Genomic DNA, 21,421 nt, shown 5'->3' on the forward strand with positions numbered 1-21,421 from the left:
TTCTATCCCTCAGGTTGATGACAAGTAAATTGGTCTCATTGGTTGCTCAGGTAACATACACCCGTCTGCCCTCAGGTCCTAAACTGATATTTCATTGTTAGAGAAAAATAATAATATCTAGGTGACCTTGGAAATAATCAGCAACATGTGAGATGAGAGCGGCATGGGACACAAAAATAAAGAATGCCAAAAAAAAAGAATTGTTGACAAGGAGAGAACAAATAGTGAACCCAGGGGCCATGTTTGTCTTCTCTTTTCTCTCAGAGCAACAAGAGAATCATATCACTCAGGCCACAGATGGGTCCCGAAATCTGATTTGGGATCAGATTACAGCAGCCCCTATCCTACCTTTAAGCAGGACGAGGTGAAAACATCTATCATGTCCTCTACCAGTGAATGCTCAGAAGCAACCGACTGGAGGACATCCAATCGAGTTACATTTGTTTATTTTAAGCAGAATTACTTTATAATACTTTGCTCTGTATCCTAGTTTAATTATTTGCTGCTTGTACGGTGTCATAAAGACAACGTTTAATGGATTAAAGACAACTTTGACTGGCTTTAACAATTTGAACATGGACTTCGGGCTTACACAGTCCAGTCTAAATATATGCACATGTCTCACGCCCTTTGAAAAGGAAATATTTCAAACTAAACTCAAAGTGAAACATGAAAATAAACAGTCAGACACTGCCGGGCCCAGTCGCCACTTACTGCCCTGCTAAAGATTTTTCCAGCATCAAAGGCAAAGCCAATCTACATAGCTAATGCCTCCATTTTTTCTTCTTACTCCCCTTCCTCGAACTCCAAACAGCAAAGAGCGAAGAGAGTGAAAAAAAAAAGTGGGGATTTTTCTTTCGCCGGCAATCTGGAAACACTCTCTACTTAATTAGGGTTGATTGGAAATGAACCGCACAAACAAAGGGCAGCCTATGCCCTGACTATTATGACCGTGCACGCGTGCGTACACGTGCACAGGGGAGTACTATAACCACCTTAGAAGTGCGTGCTGGATGAAGCTTCCCACTCTTTCCCCCCCCCCCCTCGCCCTCTCTGCCCCCCTCCACCCCCCCCCCCCCCCAGATTAAGGGAATGCACCGCCAAAGAATGTGTGACGACCTCCACTGCCACAGAGCAAAACTTCCAGCCCCTGACGCCACAAAAGGCAAGAAGGTAATTAAGTTTGAAAGAATAGAAGCACTGCCACAAACAAAGCACCAGTGTCCATGGGGAGGGATTGGATGGGGGGGGTGTAGATGTATGTGTGTATATGTGTGTGCTGGGGGGGGGGGGGGGGGGGGGTGTGTGAGGCAGAAAAGCCATTAACATTCAGTGGCCGGGTGAGAGAGAGGAAGGAGGGCAAAGGGGAACTGAGGATGCCATTCTCCCTCTGTGAGCTTCTCCCTGTCTTTCTCTATCGCCGCACGACTTGTCTGTCCATTCTTTTTATTTATCTCTCTGCTTTTTATTTTCTCTCAATCACCCTCACATCTGGTTTGGACCCCCCCCCCCCCCTTCCTCACCACCCTGCAACAGGGCTCCAATGCTCTTTTTGGCCCCTTTGCTGTTCCTTGTTGTAGCTCCCCCTGTGAGAGGTTCCCCCCCACAGACAACACACACACACACTCATACACACACGCTACCTTTTAATTCCAACACCACATTTTCTGTTTTGCGAGGTTTGACACTTTGCATGTGCTGAAGCTCGTGGAATGAAGTAGCAAACACACACACACACACACACATCCCGTTGGTAACCACCTGAGAGTGCTAATAGCTAACTAGATTACACACTCAAATGTACACACACATGACATGGACTCACAACATGCACACACAAAACATACACAGGGAGCTTTCATCTTTTTTTTTTGCCACATCTCTCCAGCAAAGCAGTTTAACTCAATTAGTGAAGAATGTAATTTTATTTACAGACTCTGAAGTAACACACACACACACACACACACACACACACACACACACACACACACACACACACACACACACACACACACACACACACACACACACACACACACACACACACACACACACACACACACACACACACACACACACACACACACACACACACACACACACACACAGTATAAGCAAATTGTCCCTCTCCCACGTGGTTGGCGCTAAGAAAGAAGTATTCATCGCTCTCGCATGTGTGTCAGTGTGTGTGTGTGCGGACAGTGGAAAGATCATGAGACACATTTGCGTCAGATGAGTGAATCAGACAAGCTCGCACTAATTTTGATGAGGGAGGATGAGAAAGAGAAGTTAAAAATCAGGGAGAGGCGAACAGGGGCAACAACAGGTAAATCACTTTGTGTGTGTGTCCATGTCTCTTGCTGCACATGAGGAAAGCACCTCACAAACTAATTGTGGTGTTGTGGCGCTATGTGTTCAGTAATCTGCCTCTCTTTGTTTCTGCATCTCATCAGAGACATGGATTAGTGCTAAAATGATGACTGCTTAATCCTTGATTTCCCTTCGCTAAATAAATATTAATCTAGCCTGCTCATCATGCTCTTGTAAGGTACAACATACACAATATGAAAGAGCTTAGCTGTTACATAAATCACAGCCTTATCCGTTGGATGAGGCAAAAGCATGAGACCATGAACACACTGACACACACCTCCTCTGTGCAATAACATAGCAAATCCAAGGGTGGGATTATTTGCCAAGAGAAATTAATAATCCTGCTAAATACAAAGCCTGAAAAAATCTCTAAAAAAGCCTTCTATCGGGTTGTGTAGATGCACACAATAATATATCACCCTAAGAAAAGAAATAACACATATCACTCATTTGTGTTGATTCAGACCCCGCTCTTCTACCCACTCTGCTTCTCAGCAGGTTTGTTTAGAAAAAAATACTGCTGGGAACATGAAAAATGAAAGCAACCATTGCTGGAATCTCTCCCTCTCCCACATACACACACACACACACACTTAAATTGACAAGGCCATGGTGGTGCAGCACAGAAGAGGTTAAGCAAACATTGTCCACGTCAGTCAAGGATAGCACACACTCTCAGACAGACACAGAGAGCAGTCTCTGACGCAGGCATTTCACATCCACCTTGCAAATATAAACGTCTGGTTATACTGTATCGACTATGAGCCTCCGATTCTCTGTTTATATTAAAGTATGATAACTGCGGCACTTGTACAAATAACTTAAAGATGCAATTTATTCGAAGGCTCAAAAATAAAAAGGCCTATTCTCAAAATGCTTGCCTCATCACAGCCGCAGCGGTCGGGAATTAAAAGCATGGGGTACTTTTCCAGCACTAAAACAATTTTGCAAGAGCAGTAAGTCGTGCTGATATATTGGAACCTATTATTAAGCATTACAAACTAATGCAGCAAGTTAGACTTTGTTGCCTAACATTCAGTCCTTTTTAGGAAAGGGAAAACAATGTCATAAATGTTGCCCTATTTGGTGAAAGATGTTTGTCTGTATCGAGTGACCGAGAAACACGCCAGCCAGTGATAGGATAGCACATATTAGTCAATGCATTGTACCGCAGCTGTCTCAAATGCTAGTCATTACTCTATTATGGTCAGAACAGGCAGGGACATCATGTCTCTGCATTGTGTTAAAGTCAGCTGATTTATGTTTGCTTAACCTGTGCTTATCTGTGCAATTACACTGTCAAGTACAAGAGAGGAGGACAGTCGAAAAAAAGAACATCTGCTTTTACATTGAACAGTTAGCACACAGAGACACCTTGCTAATTGTACAGACATATCTCCAACATGGCGACCGAACCTTCCTGCTCTTTTCCAGGGGTAACAATAAAGTTTAAAGTTCAAACCCCCACTGTTTTCTAAAAGACGGTACTCGGCGGGACCCTAGCCCTGTTATTATCTTCATAAACATAATCATAGGGCAGGTATCCTGACTGACGCCACAAGCTATGTGCCTCTCACTTAAATATCTCCGTAGCACTTCTCTGACACGCCACAAAAAGACTATTAATGTCTTGAGCGTTTCTACAGGCAAAATGTGCGGGCTTTTGCAAAAGAAGAAGCACAGATAACACCAACATACCTTTCGGCTTTCCAGCGCTCCAATACTCGTGACAGGTCTAATTTCTGGACCCAGGGAATTACTAATTAACTTAAGCTTTTGGCTCTCTATTTAATTAGAGAGGTCTACAAATGAACTTTAGACCAAAGCCATTTGCTTTTTAAACAAGCCCCCTTTTTTCTGACAGCTGTTGTGAGTTTGCCCTCTTCTCACAAAAACCACAAGCAGAGCACAGTTGTTATTTATGCCATCATGGGCTCTTTTACTGGTTGCCGTGGGAGGGAAGGCAAAGAATAGGAAGGGAGGGAAGGGGTGAGCAATTGAGTTGAAAAGTGTACATTTTAATTGGATTTCACTACAAACAAACAACTGTCAGATGTAATTAGCGTGGTTTCAGATTAGCACCATAATATTCCTTTATCAAATAAACACCATGTCACGCAAATCCAGGGCCTGCCCGCTGAGAGGGAGCCGAAATGAAATGGACCCATTACCTTACCGTTTTCTGTAGGAAATAACAGCAATTGGAGGAATTACACGTAAAATCTAACATGTACGATTACAACATCTTACTATCCAATTATCAATATGAAATGATGGTCTGTTACTGTGCCATCTTTCTCTTTTTTCTGTGCTTTACGAGTGTTGCATTGCCCTTAATGTGACAACCATGAGACCGTGGAGGTCAATGACAAGGCAGCTGAAGACCAGAGTCAGCAATATCTCCCTTTCTTTTTTTATATGCTCTCCTTAAGACGAAGCAAAGGCACATTCAAACAGATTATATTTTAAATTATACATAAAGTACATCCTGAAAAGGGCAAGAAAATGACTGTAAGCTCTAGTCTTTTAATAAAAATCTCTGAAGCGTTTACAATATTGCACAAAAGGTATAAGGGTGAAGGTCTCCAAGAAGCCAAAAAGAACAGCGGCCCATCCATCACCACATCTTGACACTTGTTTAGGGTATTGTGTTAAGAAGGAGGTCCATTCCTCGGCCATACTTTGCTTTTTTAACAATTCTTCCAAATGCCTTCCTATATCTGCTCATCTAAACTGGGATGAAACACAGCGAAACTCCCCTCTTTATTTAGTCTAGGGGCAGGGAGCTGATACATCAGTGAAACCGCTGACAAAACCGGCGCTGTTAATACCTACAATTTCATATACAAGAACATTCCTGCGCTGCTCTGCTCTTCTTCTTCTTCACTGTCACAGAAAAAAAAAAGGAGACTTATTTTTCTTTCTTTCTTTTTAAAAGCAAATAATTAAAGATTATTCCGAAGCTGGTGCCAGGCCAGAAAAAAAAGCCGGGGTTTTTAGAGGGATAGTGTTGGCTGGAGTCTCCTCGGGGGAGTTGTGGAGACACATGCTCGCTTGCCTGTATTAGATCAGACTGAGACCTACACTGGAAAAGAAAATATTCTGTTTTTTGTAATACTTTTAATATATCCTTGTAGCTACAAAACAGTCTGGACTAATTCTTAAAATACTATGAATGTTTCCAAGAACTGTGAGTATTTATTATTATTATTATTATAACTATTATTATTATTCTTTTTAATAGAATAACGGAGAAGGTCTCCATGCAACAAGGGCTAAATCCTTTGGTAAATTAGTCTCACCTCTCATTACACTGTTTGTTTAAGCCCACAAGTCATGCATAATTAAATAGCCACTTATTCCCTGACGAGCCCTGCCAATGGCCTTGATATCCACATGTTATTGCCTTCAGGAATACCATATGCCAATCATGTCGCATATAAGAAACACATGCATACATACACAGGAACATGCTCAAAGGAATGATACACCTGAACCGAAGAAAAAGTGAGTGCTATTTGCATATCCTATCATTATCTTGCTTTTTTTTTGTTCCCATGGATATATATTAACACTCTCTCTGTGTTTTCTTAAGGTCTATTAATGTGCATTTGTCCTGTGACTGGGCACTGTGCCTCTTCAATCCCCGCCTTTGTCTTTGGCCAACGAGGAGGGAGAATGCATCATTTGTCATGAGATGTCTTGTGCTATTGTGGTGTATCTTTTCTCAAACCTGTGGAAACTTAGTCATTCATCCTCTTCCCCCCCCCCCCCTCCCCTCCCCAGTCTTTTTAACTTCTCTTTGGACGAGGCGGTTGTGCATATTTATTTTTACCCCCGCTTTTGTTTCTACGTTGCCAGCTTTTAAAGCAATGAAAATACTTTGAAAAGCAATCGATAAAATGTGGCATATAACCTTTTGTACTGTGCATTATTTTGCTGCTAAGTACGAGGGGGACAAACCTTTCTAAAACAAAAGCCCACTACATGCTTTGTTGAATAGTTTAGATTTGAGGCGCTCACTTGGACCTGAAGGGCTGAGCGAGTGTCCTTCACAGTGACTGCATCAAGGAGTACAGAGGACAAGCAATGTCACCGACTGCAGCCCAAAGTCTACACCAGATGTACGGAAATACATTGAGTATAAAAACACATGTCAAATAGAGTTAAAGTTTTGAAATATGAGCGAGAAGGGAGTTTCTCTGTGCATTTGAATAGTCCAATCACTGTTTGCGATGAACTCCCCTCCCTACCTGACTGCCATGGCACAGAAAAAAAGGAACATCCAGAGATGCAAATGAAAGACGAGACAGAGCGAAACCTGAGAAACAGACACCAACAGAGATATACAGAGAAAGCAAAAGACAATACCACAGAAAGAGAGGCCTCATTTTTTTCAACAGCCTGTTTTATTTGACCTGAACCTGAGAATCTCAGCCACCCCCAGGGCCCGCAGGACCTCAGATCAAACAGAACCACTCTTCCAACACACGGCCCGGATTGTTCTTTCCCCACCCTGCGAAAAACCCTCCCTATTTCCACTTTGAAATGAAAAGAATAAACATATTATTCTAAATTAAATACCCTGACCCGTGTTTTTCCACGGCTAATATCCTGTATGAGATGGCTGATGCAAAAAAGGCAGGAGAGCCTGAGAACGGGACAGAGCACAGAGGGAAGAGAAAAATCCCCTCTTTCTATTTTCCCTTAAGAGACTGATGTAGGCCTGACGAGATGAGAGGGGGAGACAGACATAGAGAGAGAGAGAGAGAGAGAGAGAGGGTAACGCAATCCTGACTGGCAAAGGACCAACAGCAACAAAAACATTTAGATAAGCGCGCTCAATAATGAACGATTTCAATGAGGACAAAAATTACATTTCCTACAGATAACATGCCCCCTTCCCATAACAGAGCCAGAAGAGCCCCGAACCACGTCATGCTCAACAGTGGAGTATTATGTTAGGGGAGGGTTATAGTAACTATATTAGTATCCTTTTACCCCGCCAGAGACACTACTTTACTGGTTGTAAGAACATACAGCTGGCGGAGCTGAGGGAGAAATATAGACCCGGTATGACAACTCCAGCAGCTTCACTCGAAAAGCAACAAATCACTCCTCAAGCGACTGAGCTATAGCACTACCGGTGACACGGCTCAAACGATTACCGATCTGCAATACGCACTACAAGGGCCACTCAAAATAACACTCCACATACACATAACCGAGGATCTCTGCACTTGATCCTCACAGGTGGCGCAGGTCACGGCGAGAACGCCATCCCCACCTTTCCCATCCGCTAAGCACTCACTTCCTTTCATGCCAAAGTCTGTCAAGTTGTTGAGAGGGGAAGAAGCAAGAAAAGAGGAGATATGGCGTGGAAAGGAGGCAGAGAAAGAGAGAGGGAGTCTTTGTCCTCCTCCACTCAGCTCCAGCACGTTTCCTCCTCGGGTCTGGCCAGCATTAACATATGAAAGGCGAGGGAAGGCGTGCAAAAGGTCAAAGAAAGAGGATCCTGTCCAATGAGAGACAACAAAAACAGGCCACACCGGCCTTTGTGGCGTTCATGTTCTCCACTACCCGACCTCGCTCCCCTCCCTCGACCTTGGATCATTTCCATACGCCAGATGCAATGGCAATGATGACGGTTGATCATAAATTACTCACAAAGTCGAGCCGGGTCATATGGGAGTCACGGTGGCAATTTTCGGCTGCGTCACCACCCTTGTTGTGCCCCCACCTACGACTACCAGCAGACACACACTCACTCAGGCATTCACATAAAACACACCTGCCTCGCTATTGCAAAGTTCCCTCTACCCAGACGATATCCGACCAAATCCTCAGTAAACATCTCAATAAAGGCAAATGTAAGAACAGTGTAGTTTGATTTGATCCACGAAAGCCGCTCCCTTCCTTCCATGTAAATGCTACCTGAGCCACATCCATCCACTACATAATTGCACACTCCAGTGCTTTAGGGATGCAGTTTAGTACATGAGGGCTTAGGAAGCCAGGAGTTTACCAGTTACTCTATTATCATACATATTGCCACACATGACAGCTTCCATCTGCTGGCATCCGATACAAACAGTCAAAAACACCAGTGTGGCATTTCCGGGGGTCCTCTGCTGCAAACACACTCCTCTACCGGCAACAGTGGCCAGAGACAGAGGGACTGTAGGGGAGAGGGGAGGGAGCGAGGAGAGGGGTAGAGCATTTCATCTCTCTTTCATCTCTGTCACCCAGTCAAGCGTTCAATGCCCCATTCAGCGCCTGCCCAGCATTATGCAAAATAATGCTAATCCCCTTTCCCGTGCTTTCACACTTGTATAAACCGCCGTTCCTGCCTCTGAAAAGCAATTATATCAGTTTACATTCCTGTCAAAAAACAGGATTAGCATGCAAGTACTAGTAGCACCGACTAGGCCCAATCTCTATCCACCTTTGGCTAGCGGGAAGCACAGAAAATTAAATGTTTGTCCACCCTCCCCCTAAAAAAAGAAAGTCCTGCTGCTCGGTTGGGGGCCGCAATGAAAACGTGTTGTAATTAGATATTTGGATGGAATGAAAAGAGGGGCTGAAAGTTTCAAAGGCATAAAACTCTGTGCCTGTTATTTAGGCCCGAGCCTTTCTTTGCCAGAATCTCAGTCTTGTACAGTAATCAAAAACAAATTCAGCTGTGTCGCTACACAAGGCCATCGCAGTCACAGAGTCCAAGTCTCTCTTCACAGACAGCAGTGTGTTACACATGTGACGCACACAGAGCGACACACACACGACTCGCAGCTGAAATGCTGTCGTCCCGTCGGACACATTGCTGCCACATGCGCACAACCTTGCCAATGCACGGGTACACATGCAAACACACACTGAGCTGACAAGGGAAGATGGCAGAGAATTTTTGAATATGCAAATGCTGGTACAAGCGGAACGTGTGTAAATAGGAGTCATTGTGTGCTGCTTTAATCTGGACACTCGGGCCTCTTTCTGCCCTTCTCATTTTTGTTGGGGGGGTGACACACACACCCATCCTGGCTGACGACAGATCAGGGGACATTAGTCAGCACAATTAGCCAGGTCGTCATGGCGACTAATGAAATTTGGCAAAGCGGCCAGCCAGGGACTTAAAGAGCTAGCTGGTTATGTGCTAGCACGGGGGGCTGGCTGCCTGGCTGCTGGCTGGTTGCCTTACACACACCCATTATTCTTTTTTTCTGCCGTGGTGGTACAATAGAGTCACTTGTATCTCAGCCGATACCCACCGGCGGTACAAGCTCTCCGCCTGACAATTTGCATATGTTAATATAATTAAGTGCTAATTACACTAAAACTCGAATATTCACAAGTACCCTCCCTGGGAGCTACGGAGGGGCTTGATCTCGTTCCAAGTCTTTAACCCTCCTCCGCCTCTCGCTCAGTGTGTGTGATGGAGAGAAAGTGTGTGTTAGCGGTGGTGCCCCAGGGCTGACAAAGGAAGCCCCCCTCTTTGAGACATAATGCTGAGCTGCTGCGGACTTCTTAGCTTCTCCCCCTACAGGCCTCGCTGAGACAGGAGATCTTGACACTATGACTGCAGACCGTCACCTCACACACACACACACACACACACACACACACACACACACACACACACACACACACACACACACACACACACACACACACACACACACACACACACACACACACACACACACACACACACACACACACACACACACACACACACACACACACACACACACACACACACACACACACACACACACACACACACACACACACACACACACACACACACACACACACACACACACACACACACACACACAGCCAAGAGAATATTACACCTTGATCTATCTAAAATATTCAGCTGTGAGATAGCTCTTTGCTTCCAAAACTACATGCTTTGAACAGTTGCATAATACATGTTGCATAAAACACTGTCTATTAGAAAGCTTAGGAAGAAGCGTGCAAGAGAGAATCTCAAACTTGGCCCATCAAAGTCAAGTACAAGGTCCAAACAAAAAATAAACACCTACTTTTTTACTAAATTAAAGCAGCCATCATTTGAGTGAGGTGCGGTTCAATATCGAATCTCCTCAAAGATGGTGACCATGATGGCCGCAGTCATTTGAGTTATAGATAACAGACAAAAATCTACATGATTCCCCCCAGTGAGTATGCGTGTATGGATGTGAGAGTGTGTGTGTAGGCCTGCCGTTTTGATAATGGAGGACAGGCGCTTGTGCTTTCCACATCGTAATGGCCGTGAATCAGGGAGGAAGCCAAGCGGTCGTGCTACAATTAGAGCTCTTTTGTGCCTCTTCCTCTGTCTCTTTCTCCCTCTCTTTTCGTGTTTTCACTCGCTGACACTCTCCCTATCAGGAGTATGTTAAAACAGTCTACTCTGCTCTGCTGCAAAAGGCTGAATGAAGGGGGGGGGGGGGGCTGAGTGAGGGGGGAAATTCACACTGTGCTGCTGCTGGACATGCACGTCTACATGCATGCACACACACACCAGATGGTACAGGAAGGAGGATTACATAAACACACATGCACAGACGCACACACACCTATGGGCAGACAGACGCCTCTGTGTGCACTGTCCCTTAATGAATGTCTATGGGGAGTCAAGGGGTCCAAGCTCATTTGGTTGACTCTCAATGAGATGCAGCATTATGACTATGGTAATACACTCCTCCCTTTCCCCAATAATCATACACAGGTCATTGTGTCAGAGTGATTCATTTCTGTCGCGCACATATGCCAGATGTTATTTACGCAGGAGAGTAAATCTCCCCAGTGGATGTCGATGGGCTTCCATGCAAAAAAGGCGAAAAGTGGAGGAGAAAGAGAAGAAGAAAAAAATATATTGTTATAGCAGTCCAGCGTGTAGTAAGCTATACTGTTCGCTGAAGCATGACGGCTGGTAATGCAGGTTTGGATGTCGCTCTGTCTGTGTGTGTGTGTGTGTGTGTGTGTGTGTGTGTGTCTGTGTGTCTGTGTGTGTGTGTGTGTGTGTGTGTGTGTGTGTGTGTGTGTGTGTGTGTCTCTCTGACAGGGGGGGAGCTCCCCTTCACTAATACCTGCTACTCGGATTACCACAGCGTCTTAAGTATTCAACCGGACTCATATTTTCCCTTTCTGCCCTTTTAGCCAAATTGGCTGTCTTTACACTGCAAAGCAGCGATATAGCCTCCTTACTGAGGGCCTATGGGGGATCCACGAAGAAGAACATTAAAATGCAGCGATAGCCTTGTTGCAAAGCTCCTCTCTATTTCTTTCTCTCTCCCTCTCTCTTTCTGCAGCAAAGGCTTCTAAATCATCCAGCCTCCTCTATTAGACGGGAGACTTATTGAGGTAGAAACCATAAAAAATGAAGAAGGGAAATTTAATCCCTGAAATATTGATTTGCACATTAATATCAGATAGGCAGAGGGCAATCTAGCCGGGTGGAAATGACACATTGTCGACCCCTAGGAGAGGCCCGAGCCAATCTTCTAGCTGCATGTGTCTTGGGCCCAGGAGTTATAGGACAGACTCAGCCCCTGTCTCCCTCTCTCTCCCATCCTCTCCTCCTCCCTTTACCCTCTCATCCCTCTCGCCCCCCCTCCATCCGCACCCTTAATGAAGGCTGCAATGCTGAAAATGTATTAGCTTTTAATAATCAAGAAGCATTTTCAAGCCAACAGCTATTGTCCTCCCAGTGCTGTCAGCCCATCTTTCACACTATATGTTTTTGTATCCCTCCCCTCCACTGCTACGGGTGAAATGAACGTTACAAGCTGCTTAACTAACATGCAAAGATATACACACCCAGCCTTTGATAGTGCTAAGACACCACACACTGAAAAACAAAAACAAGGGGCCTGGGCTTCTGCAAACATAAACCTCCAAAAATCTCTCATTTGCAAGAAAAGAAAAATAACAAAGATATTCTGTTATTATAGAGTGAGACAATACCGTCATTAACTGATGAAATTCACTGCAATTAGACAGGACCATCTCCACTCATAATTTCACATTTTATTTTATTTTTTATTATAAGGCCTAGGCTGCATTTTTGTAAGGAAATAAAGGACTGTATGCAGATGCTATTAAATAATCTAAAATGTACTAAAAGGAGGATCCATTCTGTCAAAAAACATCAGAGTTTATAATTTAGCAATCTATAACATGTATCTGATTTATGTTCAAATGTAATTGATCCAAAAAATTGAATTATAAAAAGATTTAGTTTTAAAAATTAAATATAAGATAACGTAATACTACGCAAAAAATTATAATCATAATTATAATAATGAAACAATTGATTAATTCCGATAATTAAAGCAATGATAGCTGTCCGTATTTACTGTGTGAGTACAACAGAAAACCCGTATTTTGATTAAAAAGTGAGCATTCACGCAATATACACTTTGATAAATCCGAACAAAACAACAAAGAATAACACAGTTAGAAATACTGCTTTAAAATCCTTTAACTTCGGGAATAAATAGCTTTCGAAATCCACATAAAAGAGCCAGAAAAGCCGTGTGTAAATAGAGACAGTCCTGTAAAAAGCTTATTCTGTACACCGTTCATTTGGAGCGTATCTCTGCTCGCACACACACTCACTAAACCGTTACATACCCGGGTTGGAGACTGACTGGCCCCTTGGCCCTGATGTTTTTTTTTTTTTTCCTCCCGTGCGATCGATGTCCCCCCTGTCACTGTCGCGTCCCAATCCGAGCCAAGTCTACCTACTTCAAAAAACAGCCATCAGGGCGCAAAAATACCTGAGAACGCCTTCCTGTGCGCCCTGTCGCCTCGAAATTGATACAAAACAACCGCAATCTACAATTTAAAGAAGATGTTCCAACCCGCATATCTCGGGATTAAAACAGGGACCATTTATATGAGGAAATGATAAACCCACCGCCGCGGATGGGGACCGAGAAATGGAACTTGTGGACTATGGATGAAATTAAAATGTCTTAATGTCAATTAATACAGATGAGTTTTGGATACATTGTCCTGCTTTTAAATGCCGGTGTTAAAGAAAAACAGGAGACCTGGCTCTGAAGGGATGCCGTACTATCAGCAGCCCAGCGATCGCTCTCCCTGCTGGGCGACCTAGCCACCCACGCCTCGCTAAAGTGAGACTACTTTCTGAGCGCAGCAGGTACGGGATGTACGGACTGTGATCGCAAACACTCTTCGCCTTTGTACCGATGGTTCAATAAAGCTGTTACTTCAACTATTACAAAATATACACTTGTGCACACGGAAGGGGATCGTGTCTGGAGACTGATCGCCACTCCGGCAGTGAATGCCTGGAAGGTGCATGAAAGCCGATGTTCAAAACTGGCTTTGAGCGCTGCGGTGCATCCGAGTTACCTTTTCATATGAAATATCTGACTGTTAGGGAGTGAAATGAGGAGTGGGTTGAAGGGGGGAAACATGAAGTCGGAGCCCTCGACTGAAACAAGCTGAAAGCGGACATGTCCGAGAGATCGGACTCCTGGAAAGGCAACACCACATCCGCAATGCAAAGCCACAAAAGGGGGAGAAACGCTTGTCTCGGCTCGTGTTATCTAACGTGGAGTGTCCAGCCAACAATCTCCGTGACAATAGTATAAACTTTGCAAAAGACCGGTGTCGATGTGATATCCGAGTGTAATAGCACGGACACATGCGTAAGAACGCCTCCGTCCCTGTCACTCGCTTGTTTTATTGAAGCCAAAGCGCCGGAGTTGCACTAACATCACGATATCCGCCTTTATTCTGGACTAAAAACAACCAGCACCTGTTATCCAAACAACCCCGATGTCAAAGATCCACCAGCGAGATAGATAATCGATACCCGACCCCTAAATTTAACACACACACCAAACTACTCAATAAAAGTTAAAGGGAGAGGTGGATAGGAAAAAACTTACTTTCTTCCCCTCCAAAGCCGTCACCTCCGCTTCTCTCTCTGCTGTTGGGTTTATAAAACAGTCACATCCAGCGGCTTGCGTAAGTGGACAATCAAAACGTGGAAAAACAGGGAAAATTACAATAATCCTCCAACTTTATATTGGGAAAAGGGGGTAAAACCACAAATGTCAAGCGCTTAGAGAGCTATCCCTTATTTTGGTTCCGGTGGCGGTGAAACGACGTGTCGACGGGCTGCCTCGCAGATTCTCTTGTGGACGGGGGTCGGGAAACGGAGGAAAGGAAATGAAAATCCGATATGTCTTTATTCTGCTAATTATTATCGTTTTAGCCCTGTTTAAAAAAATGGCTGATTAAGTTGAGTGCGCATGTCTTTGTGTGTCTATTTCCCGATATGCACTCTGGGAATGGGTAGAGAGACAGAGAGAGAGAGAGGGCGAATGGGAGAGAGAGAGAAAGAGAGAGAGAGCGAGAGAGAGGGAGGGAGCAAAAGAGAGACGGAGAGGGAGGGAGAGGAGTGTAATTAGTGAGTTGATCAACAGTCTCCACATTGCAAATGACGCGCACACGGAGCCCTGGCGGCCGCAGAGGTCCATGCGCGCAGAAAAATCCTTTTGTATGGTTTCTCTCTGAGGGCCAAATCACATGTAGAACAATGGACGATCGCTTCCTGCACAGCAAACAGGCTGCACTCAGAATTACTTACAAGTACTTAGAAGTCATCTGTCTCTGTATAAAAACTAGTTTTGCACATGGATATTTCTGTACTGAAGCGCAGGATGCTCCAACACATCTATTATAGATTTCATAAATACAAGAAGAATATTTGTGTTCTCCCCATAATGCTCATTTGTGTACTACAGCTTTGTCTTATTGATTAGCCTCACTACAGGTGAATTACTTTTCCTTAAACATGAGCAGAAAGGACAGCCTTTGCGTGTCGGTTGAATGTTCTGAGAATAAAATACGTGTGTGAACTCGTATGGTTTGATATAATTTATGAAAATGAAATGAAGAGGTTTTGAATATTATTGTTTTTTTTTAATCATAAATAAAAGCAGACAAAATAAACCTGAGTGAGAGGAGTACACCATCGTGTTGTCTCACGTATCAAAACGGGCCTGCAGGTATTGTGTAATTCGGTAATATAATTTATGCACAAAACGCATTCATATGAGTTATTTACACTACACCTGTGTGCAAAGTTTGGACTTTTTTAATTATATTATTTTACAATACAGTCATTTGTTTCTCGGAGTGAGGGGATCTGATCTGTTGCATGTTAAGCACACACAGTTCTAAGATTAAAAATCAAAGCATCATTGCATCACAGTAATCCAGCACATGTTGGAAAGCCATCACTGCCCTTTCGGGAACGCCGAGGCCCCGTGTGGGTTCAATAGAGCCAAACTGCAAAATCCAATACAGGGTCACTCAAAAATCCCCCTCTCTATTCAAAGCTCCATTCACTGGCGTTTACATGTAGTGTCCTTACATCCGTCTGTTGGCCCTATATCCTCTCAATGCAAACCGTTTACTGTGTGTTCCCCCCCGGTTGCTTAATAGTGGCTTTTGGGCAAAGAGGAAGACTTTACACAGTCTCAATCGGGGAGAAAATCAAGAGATCTTGTTCGCCTTCATGGAAAAAAATCGAAGCTGGGGGTGAATTGAACTGCATGAGCCGGGGCTTGGGATGTGATGATAAGGCTGCTGCTGGCAAGTGAACTACTAGGTCTACTTTGCAGCCACATTGACTGGACTGCTCCCATACCAACTGGATCCTTAAGAAGCCAAGAGATTCGAGCCCGACCCGACCCGAGGCTGTTTATTCTGGGTTTAGAGAGGTCTCTGACAAAAGGGGGTGGGTGGGTCGAGGTGAGGAACAGAGGCGTCACTTTTCACCCGGATCCAAGGCTCCTGCTGCTGCCGCTACTGCTGCAGCTGCCTCCCTGTCCTCCAGGGGGGTTTTCTAGCCTGTCAAGCCTTGGGAGGCGTCGCTCAGAGACGGCTTGGAGAGTCCAGTCAGCCCGCTACTGCTGCGGACGAGCAATAAGTCCACCTGGGCCGTGCGTCGAGCTCTCAAAGCTGCATGGAGTGGACCTTTTTCTCGTTTGCGACTTTACAAACCTAAACGGAGGACTTGTGTAGGCATAAACCAACGTTTTTCTTTTTTTTATACGAGTACCAGGATGTACTTATAACCCACTTTGTATCATTACATTTGTGAGTGGTGGTGATTTTTCCAGCGGAGTTGCGTTTGTCATTTTATTTGTTTGCAATGAGAGAAAGAGAAAGTACAAAGCGGATTTAGAGAACTGATATAGGCTGCCGCTTATCTTACCCTCCTGCGTTTGGTAAATCCCCCCGGTCTCCACCCTCCCTCTCTCCCTGCAGACGATGCTCTTTCTCCGGAGGACCGCTTGACAATAGACAGCGTTAACTAATATTTCGCCCCATTTCCATATCAGCAGCAATCCTCAATTAATTATAGATTTGTATCTGTAAACTCCGGTCTGGTGTCTGAGTGTGCCTGCCTGTGTGTGTGTCTGTGTGTGCGCACGAGTATTCGCAAATAAATTACCAAACAGTGGCACCGCTAGAAACAAAGGCAAAACTGACTGAAATTAAACTATTTTAATTATAGAGCAATTTTCAAACATTGTGTTTTATTTGCTAATGCATTTATTGACATGTGAAAGGCAGCATTGAACACTCATAGTGATCTTATGCCACTCCAGTGGATCAATAACTTTGAATCGTCCGGAGATATTACCTTAAAGGCTTGACACACTGAGATGCCACGAGATTGAACCATTGTTGATCCATCAATATTTTCTTAGAAGTCTAACTGAAAACCTGAATTGCTGTAATGGTACATTATATTTTATTTGTAAATAATAATTGAGTCAATGCTGTGTAGCCCGTCTGGTTTACGGTCATCTGGTCAGTGTTTCCTGGACAGACCTCCACCTTGTTTGTCCTATGCGTCGGCGCCCTCGTGGGGCTGCATGGCTGACCCCTCATCCTCCCCAGGACACACACAAAAACACGCAAAATCCCAAAGCTCTGACCCGCAACCTGCCACAGTGACCCACTGGCCAACTCTCGTGCAGCAAACACGCGCACAAACAAGCTTCACAAAGGCCCAAAAAGAGACAATAAGAAGTTAAGTGTAACTCTTTCAACGCATGATGTTGCCACTTGCTCACTTCACAATAATCAAACCAAATACAAATGTATAATTATATCTCTTTAAACACGTATTATAATCATAACTGTATATTTTCAGCACAATCAAATAGAGAATAAGCACACAGAAATAATCGAAAGGTAAAGCCATTGCAAGTTGTCATTTGTGTTCAAATTAAGACCCAGAGCTGTAAAATCAATTAATTGCAAATCATTCAAAAATATAAAATGATTACTGTAATTCCAGCGAAATTAATGTCAAAGGAAATTTTTCTTCGACTTGTTTGCAGACAAAACACTCAGCAGAGAAGTGAGCAAAAACAATTGTCTCTTTAGCAATAAAAGAGGGAAACGTAAAGACTGACACAAAATGAACTTTTGTATCCATACATGCTCAACATAAACTCTCTCGACGTTTTCACACTCAGCCCTAAAGCCATCCAACAACGGTCCATAAATATGCAATCGATAATAAAAACTTTAAATGTTCCTCCTCTTACCTCTTTTAAATCGCCCAAAAAGCATAAAGTACAATAAGCCAGTGAAAGAGAAGATAAATAAAAAAGCAGACTCTCGGTACCTTTGGTATAAAACATTCCGTTTTCTTCTTTTCTGTCTTTCTCTTCCTCAGTAGCGATCCGATAATAGCATATGGAAAGTGTTTTCAAAATGCCCAGATTTGGCACATTGTCATTGAAAAGAGAGGAGCGCAGTGATGCGGTGCTACAACAGGGGAAATGAGTTGCGGATTGGACGCAGCCCGCCTCGGTGCGGACTTATCCCACTTTAATTTAATATTCCGCAATCACACACACTAGTGATGGCATATAATTCAAGGAGAAATTCAGAGGGAAGGAAATGCTTTTGTGTGTGTGTGTTTTTACACCACTTTATTTGATTAAGGAGAGAGGGAGCACAATATTGTGTCTTTTCACCCTGTTTCTCATTTTTTTTTGCTTTCCCCCCATCCTGAGTCAGTTTTTAGATTTTTTTTTAATGTGAAACAATTCATATTTATTTGTTTGTATTTAGATCATTTATTTAAAAATCAACAACTCCAATTTCTTGGAGCATCGGTGTCACACTGGAATCATCCCTAACATAAAATCGAGACCCATAAACGCTTGTTTGTAAAACACTGAACCCGAAATCAATGTATTGGGACATTTCAATCGATTATATAAACGAAAATCCATACGCAACATGAGACCGGTATCAGCCCACTCTTCCGCTCCCTTTTAAAGAGAGGAGGGGGGGTGAGAGAAAAAAGAGAGGGAGAGTGTGAGAGAGGGAGAAAGCAGAAAAAAGAAACAAAGACTGTCAATGCAGCCCTTTGCCTCAGTCACTTAGATCAGGGCTTCTCCAACATTTTCATGTCAAGGACCCCCGAATGGACACACCTTAAGCCAAGGGTCCCCATTTAATTGGATTCTGTCCCTAGGACTCTCAATATGTTTTTTTGTGTTATTGATTTTAAATTGCATTGAGGCTCTACAAGTGAAACCTTTGTGCAGACATATGTTCTTTAATTGGAATAATTTCAGGTTAATGAAATCAGAGTGAAATTAAAAAAAATATATATCTTTATTCTGCCGGGGGGTGCATGGCCTTCGTGGACCTTTGAGGATTATTGAGCCCCACTTTGGAGAAGCACTGCCTTAGATGTCAAAGTGCTTCCAGATGCACAATGATAGTGCAAGTCCTGATGACAACAATTAGACAGAAAAATGCCCTAATCAAACGGGGCCACACAGGATTACGTTGCATTTCAAGGGTCAAGGGGAAGCGTTTCAGCACCCCCAACCCAGCCCCCCCTCGCTTACACACCAAATATCACATTTCAGCATCATATAACCCACCACAGCAACAATCAAGCACTTCAGGCACTAGATAATCAGGTATGCAAATTCCCCAGGAGAAACATGGACATGATGCACACTGTCAGATGAGCTATTGCATAAACTGTGCATTAATATGCAACATGATATGAATGAGGGGGGGGGGCAGGCAGAGGGTGAGGGGGGTAAAATAAGGAGGTGCCAATCATGTAAAATGTACATGGGACCACAGCTGCTAGGGCTCTCTAGCAGGGGAAGAGGTGGGGTGGATTTAAGGGGGGGCTTGAGATTAGGAGACAGGGGAAGAAGGAAGATGGGGTGGAGGTGCAGGGTGGAGGGTCCGCACAGCCGCCGGTGCCACTCTGTTTATTTGATAAGAGCAATCGATGGCCCCGGACTGTAAAGTCTTTAGATGCAGGCGGGGCGGGGGCTGATATCACACCCCAAGAAGAACAAGTGTTGTGGCAAGTGAAGAGGAGGAGTATACAGTAAGAAGAAGATCAGGGACAAGAGGAGGAGAAGGGTGACTTGGCAGACGTCGTGGCCTGCATTTCAGTCACGGCGAGAGAAAATCAACACTATAAACACACACACCCTCCCTGCTCCCCATGTGCGTCTGCCTCACACACACACACTGCTGTTTCCATTCACCTCACCCTGCTGCCCTCCTCCCACTTGGCCCTTTGGTCCTGCGATCTTTTTCATTGTTGATCCCTCTTTAATAGACACGCGTCCTGTGAGTGTCCTCCATATATGGACAGAGGGATATAAAGCCCCCCAAAACGGCCTCCCGGTGATGCCCCAACACACAACACACATCCACCCGCCTCCAGCTCCGTTCACAGCCAAACCCTATTGATTATCATTCAGATCCACACACACTTATAGACCTGTAAAGCTGCCGTGCATGGGAACAACAGCACCTGTATGCTCTCTATTAAAGGAAAGGAAATTATTCCACAGCATTGATACAAAATGATCATCGAAATAAAGACTGAATTAGGGCTTTAGGAAAACATGAGAAAAAAAAAAAAAAAAAATCAGATATTGTTCAAATCTTCCAGAATACGGATATTTATAAAACATTTGAAATAGCAGGGGATAAATAATCAAAGCAACAAAAATGATAGAAAAATTATACATAATTGCACACGCTTTGTTAAAATAAGTAGAATAAAAATACATGTAAAATTAAAGCAATAGAAATATAATTTGAAATAAAACAGAAGGCCTTTCATTTAATGGCCTCATGGAAGTAAGACTGCTCTGCTGCATGTTGTCAGATGGCTTATTAGGGCGCTCTCTTCATGACAAGCCAGGAGCTTGAACATGTCAATTTAGTGGTCCGAGAGGTCCTCTCCAGGAGCCCCCCACTCCCCTTCTCTCTTGGGGACAGTCACCCCTCCACCTTCCCACCCCATCATCCATCCATCCGTGCCCCCCCATCCACCCCACTGCCCTCCTCTCCCTTCCTCTGACTCTCAGTGGGCCATCCCAACACGGCAAATAACCCGGTCAGTACCGAGAAGCAACTTCTACGGCCACAGATTGACATCTCCACATCCGGGAGGGGGGGGAAACGTCAGGAGGGTCTCATGCTGGTCTTCTTAGACAGAGAGTAATATATTACCTTTGACTGTTAAAGTAATATTACTGTAGTCCACTTCCCCTTGGCAGCAGGCCTATTTCATTTCATGTGCCACTGCTAAAATATAATCCTATAAACAAGAATATGTCCATAGAATTTGGGATATTTTAATAATTTAATTTCTAACATGCAAAATGAGGCTTTGATATTATTTTGAGTAATTTCAATCTAAGCTGTAAATACAGGCTTGTAGTTTTAATTAGTAATTGTGAAATATTTGACCAGAAATGAGGTGTATGTAGATATTCTCCAAAGATCTACCAGCCAACACCACTGTCAGCTGTGAGCCTGTACAGTCAGTCCGTCTCCTGCCTGGACGTCATCATCTATCAAGCAGGCCAAGTCAACCGGAGGCGCAATGACCAATGCGTAAATGCGCACGGATTAGCGGATGCGGCTCAGACAAATTGGCAACGCTTGGAGCAAAACAGAGAAGAAAGAAAGAGGG

General features: G+C 44.0%; 1 protein-coding gene across 3 annotated transcripts in view; it reads right to left on the minus strand.

Annotated features, from left to right (window-relative positions):
• zfhx4 (zinc finger homeobox 4) overlaps nt 1-18,131 on the minus strand; it is an 80,924-nt gene extending 62,793 nt beyond the window's left edge. The window contains exon 1 of one of the 3 annotated variants that reach the window (XM_079662064.1): nt 18,068-18,131. The gene's annotated coding sequence lies outside the window, so the exon portion shown is untranslated. Of the gene's footprint in view, nt 1-14,300; nt 14,684-17,987; nt 18,020-18,067 lie in introns of those variants that run through there. The other 2 variants (XM_079662065.1, XM_079662063.1) reach the window with 2 other exon arrangements.
• Nucleotides 18,132-21,421: the final 3,290 nt, after the last annotated feature.

This window comes from Notothenia rossii (assembly GCF_949606895.1).
Source record: "Notothenia rossii genome assembly, chromosome: 12".
Classification (NCBI taxonomy): Eukaryota; Metazoa; Chordata; class Actinopteri; order Perciformes; family Nototheniidae; genus Notothenia; species Notothenia rossii.